The sequence below is a fragment of the Montipora foliosa genome, chromosome 6 (genome assembly GCF_036669935.1).
Source record: "Montipora foliosa isolate CH-2021 chromosome 6, ASM3666993v2, whole genome shotgun sequence".
Classification (NCBI taxonomy): Eukaryota; Metazoa; Cnidaria; class Anthozoa; order Scleractinia; family Acroporidae; genus Montipora; species Montipora foliosa.
In genome coordinates, this window is record NC_090874.1 from 57,540,220 (window position 1) to 57,545,219 (window position 5,000).

The 5,000-nt window shown below is 40.0% G+C and overlaps 1 non-coding gene across 1 annotated transcript; it reads right to left on the reverse strand.

Annotated features, from left to right (window-relative positions):
* Nucleotides 1–4,355: 4,355 nt before the first annotated feature.
* Trnah-gug (transfer RNA histidin (anticodon GUG)) lies at nucleotides 4,356–4,427 on the reverse strand. The gene has a single exon. It is a non-coding gene; the product is annotated as a tRNA-His (tRNA).
* Between the last annotated feature and the right edge of the window lie 573 nt (nucleotides 4,428–5,000).

Here is a 5,000-nt window from a genome sequence, read left to right on the forward strand (position 1 = left end):
CATTCGCCACCCCTACATTTGTAACATAACCATGCGGGGGATGACAAAAAACATGGACATCATCCACATCAAAACCATCCTCGATAAGAGATTCCGCAGCATTCTTCGATGACAATTCAACCAGAAATTCTCCACTGCCTAAATCCTGAAACACCGTGACCTTCGAAGAAAGATCCTTTTCGATAGCAGTCTTAATCAATCCAGCATTAAGTTTCCGAGGTAACTTAAAAGTGGCAGTCCTTCCTTTCCGGTCGGCCATAATGGCCTCCTTGAAAGTTGAAATCTACTCCTCAACTCAGAGAATTGACAACGTCGACGAACGATCACTTAGTGTTTATCCGCTGGATAGCGCTATCCAACGGTTGAACAACTGGCCCCAGATGTCGTCTGCAACCGATACTTGTTTCTAAGTGGGTTTTTTTCCTTTTTTTTTGCGATTTCAGCCTGAAGACGTTCTCAGCAATGTTCTTAAAGTTGTGTAGTAAAGTACGACTACAAACTGAGTTGTTCTTCAGTATATCATGCATAAACTGAAATCACATTTTTAGAGAAACAAATCGTCCCTGGGTTTGTTCTTAGTATATTCCTAAAATTTTGATTAATCTTAACCTCAAACTTCTTATTAAAAAAAGTGTATATGAATCGGCAACGGAAGTTGGTTATCTCGCGACCGACGGTTCGATATTCAAAGGCTCCTCTTATGGAAATTAGCTAGCTTTGCTTTTTCTACTGAAAGGGATCTCCCTTATAAATAAAGTTGACGTGAATATTTGTTGTCCAAGAGGACCAGGAGTACATTGTGACTTTTTATCTCACTGAAGGTGTATTGGATTTTAAGTATAATTAGTGTTAATAACCAGTTGATACCTGAGTAACACCTTGTATTTTAGAATTTTGAGCTTTTATCGTTTTAGACTTGTAGTAGTAAGTAGCTATATAATTTTAGCTGGTGTATATATGCTATTTATTTTCTAAGTCATTAAGTTATCTCACTTAATTAGTTAGACACGACCCCACAAGCGAAGCATCGCTTTAAATATTTATCGTGTATAAATAAAGATTATTGATTGATTGATTGATTGGATATCTTTTAGCTTAGATAAATCCTCAAACTCGAGCCTTTCCCTTTTTTCCCCCCTGGAGGATAAATAGCCGCCGTTATTGATGTTAGGCTTGGTTGTTTCGTTTCATTTCACATCAGGCCCCACCTCTGTCGATTTTCGAACTCTCAGGCTGTTTTTGTGTTATTTGAGGCTTTACTTTCGATTCAGTTTCACTGCCAATATTAACACAAAATTAATGGCTGGCATGCTGTTACGAACTTTGACTACCGGAACAGCAGGTGTTGTCATAATGTGGATAATGTTCCTGTTTTCCGATAATACGCTTTTCTTGAGCCAACAATAAGCTATTGACGTGTACTTCTGCGATCGCTCCTTGCAATTTTAATACGTTCATTATCTAAATGAAAAACTTAAGAATCGAAGAAAGACGGAACATTCTCAACAGCCTGTTACCGCCGGGAAAAATACCGGGCAGCTGTCTTCTATTGCACTTCATGCTGGCATTTTTAATAAATTCTCAGCCAACCGTCGCTGGTCCCACAGTGCACCTTCTCGTTGTCTTCGTGAAAATACGTTTCAAATTTCCTCGATAATTGGAGCTTTGAAATGCGTATAATAACGGATTCAAACACGAACCAAGAAGCAAAATTAAGCTCGCCAGGCTATGAACAACGTACATTGTTTCATAATTTTGGTTCACTGTTTCAGGGGCTGTAAGTGCCAAATACAATTGAAAAAACAAGGATGGACTATAACAGGTGCAGAAGCCGACACTAACCACTAACGAAGTTCGCGCTAATTTTTTCTTTGCCGCTAACTGTGCATGGTCACCGCAAGCTATGTTTCCTGAACAAACCGTTCTTGTAATGAAGATTCCTCTTAAAATCTGCACATAGCAGAACATCAATAGGCAAGCACCGCCAAGAAACACTATATTAATCGCCATGATGTAAATCTTCATTGATGCTCCTTTTTCAATCGACCAGGGATCGAGACATCGTTTTGTTTTTTCGTTGAAGTCGCTCCAAATAACAAATGGCAGACAGAAAGTCACTGCCAAGGCCCATGTTAGGCCTATAGCGAAACCAATGTTGTTTTTCGTGAGTCTATAGCGAATTATAAAGGGAGTGGCGATGGCATTATATCGATCAGTAGCTAGGAAAATTAAGGATGTAAACCCTGCACATTTTGCCAGTTTGGGAAGGAAATTCCCAGTGAACGCTTTACAAATGGCTTGTCCGGCCATCCCACCGATGTGATTGTCCGTAATATCTAAAGCCATGCGGATCGGACAGAAGATTAAAGATACCAAATCTGCCGCTGCCAGGTTCGCAAGGAGGTAGTTGGTTGTTGTATGCATAGTCTTATTCTTGAGTACAATGAATAAAATGAGTGCATTTTGAATAATCCCCGCAACCACGATCATCTCTTGCAGAGTCCATAATGTGACATTAAAAGCTGACTTAGAGTTATGGTAGGAAGAAAACACTGCCATTCTGACAAATCTTGGGGGAATGTTCAGTGTTTTGAAACAGTTAACCAAGTTATGGAGTCTTAATGCAGCTGTGTATATTTAGATGTCTTTAGATAACGTGTAAAAAAGAGGTTATTTAAACGTGGTCTGCAAGTGTCATTCAGTTCTCTTCATTTCAAGTTAAAAATGAAAGCGTTCAAACCTTAGCTTTTGTGTGAGCGTGCTCTGATAGGCTACAAAAGCTGGGACAGAGGCGTGTGACAGAATCCCATCTTCGACATTATCATTTTCCACAAGGTGCTAGGTGACAATTAACATCTTTCCTATTCCTGTCTTTTGTCAAAACTAAAAAGCGCCAGAGTGCTAGTTCATCTGAACTCCACTAGTCCGAGTTGGTGGTAAGGCCAGGGAGATTCAAAATATTCATATAGTAATGAAGTATCACGCCGCCATTTTTTCATAGCCGGGTGTAATTCACAAGTAAATTCTTCAGTTGATAACCTCGTTTTGTTATATATTCAACAAAATATCACGTTTATGATTGGTTAATGACGAATGCATAAATGGGCTGTGCAAAGGAAGTTGCTATGAAAACACAGCAATGGAGTAATGTTTTTGATTATATAAGAAATTTAAAAAATCATGTGAATTTGCTCGTGCTTTTAGTGATTAATATTATGGTCACTCGTCCTGTTTTGAAAGTTCTCGAATTGCACTCGACTTCGCAAGTGCTTTCAAACCATCGCTCGTCTTCATGAATCACGAAATACACTCGCGTCGTTTACGAGTGAAAACGCTGAACCGTTTAACCAACGTAAATCAACGTCCATAACTTTGCGCTGCGTTCTAAAATAGCAGATGGCATTACCCAAATCGGGGACAGCTATTCTTGGAGTTATTTTCATAGAGTTATGTCGTAGAGTTAGAGTTAAGTTTCCAAAATCCTGAATTCAAGATTTTGGCCTGGACTGCCAAAATATTGAAAGTCCCGAGAACTTTTCGGGCCCGAAAAGCCAGTCGTCAAACTGCAATCTGCTTATTTTGAAAAGCTAATTCTTTAACATGTTTTTAATGTAAGAAAAAGGAAGAGGATTGCGAAGTTTGATGGCTTGGAACCTCGGCGTTGCGAAGATATAAAGAGAATTGTGGCACCCGAAATAGGCCCCAAAACTTTCGGGACTTTTGAGAAACAGGCCACAGGATTGGAACCTGGGTTACTGCGGCCACAACGCAGTGTCCTAACCACTAGACGATCGCAGCTTGCTGTATTGATGTAAAGGAAATCGGGGGAGTTAGTTTGCTGGTAATATTCATGGCAAATAATAAAAAGATCATTTGATGACATTGCCGGGACCAGGATTCGAACCTGGGTTACAGCGGCCACAACGCAGCGTCCTCATTACTAGACGATCGCGGCTTTGTTGTTTTGTGTTAATAAAATCGGGGGAGTTACTTTGCTGGTAATATTCATAGTAAATAAAAAAAAGCCATTGGATGATATGGCCGGGACCAGGATTCGATTCTAGGTTATTTCGGCCACAACGCAGTGTCCTAACCACTAGACGATCGCGGCTTGCTGTATTGAGGTGAAGGAAATCAAGAGAGTTACTTTGCTGATAATATTTATGGAAAATAATAAAAGAAATCATTGGATTACATTGCCGGGACCAGGATTCGAACCTAGGTTACTGCGGCCACAACGCAGTGTCCTAACCACAAGACAATCGCGGCTTGCTGTATTGATGTAAAGGAAATCGGGAGAGTTAGTTTGCTGATAATATTCATGGAAAATAATAAAAGAAATCATTGGATTACATTGCCGGGACCAGGATTCGAACCTGGGTTACTGCGGCCACAACGCAGTGTCCTAACCACTAGACGATCGCGGCTTGCTGTATTGACGCAAAGAAAATCGGGGAAGTTACTTTGCTGATAATATTCATGGCAAATAATTAAAGAAATCATTGGATTGCATTGCCGGGACCAGGATTCGAACCTGGGTTATTGCGGCCACAACGCACCACTCTTCACCACTAGACGATCGCGGCTTGCTGTATTGACGTAAAGGAAACTGGGGGACTTAATTTGCTGATATTATTCATGGCAAATAATTAACAATTATTGGACGAGGTTGAGCAAAATATCGCGATTTGTCAGAAGCGAGCAGATCAATTATTTGCCGAAGCCGAAAGCTGACGCGCATAAGCAGAATATTATTTGCAGCAAAACAATTATTTGTAGGCAGTTATTTGCAGGTCACGTGGTGGACTCTCGGCCAACGAAAAGAAAGGAACAAATACATAGCTTGATAAAAGGAATCATTGGATGATATTGCTGGGACCAGAATTCGAACCTAGGTTATTGCGGCCACAACGCAGTGTCCTTTTGTTTTTCTGCCTAAAAAGGCTCAAAAAGAGCTTTTTTATTTACACATAAAAAATAAAAAAATAAAAATAATAATA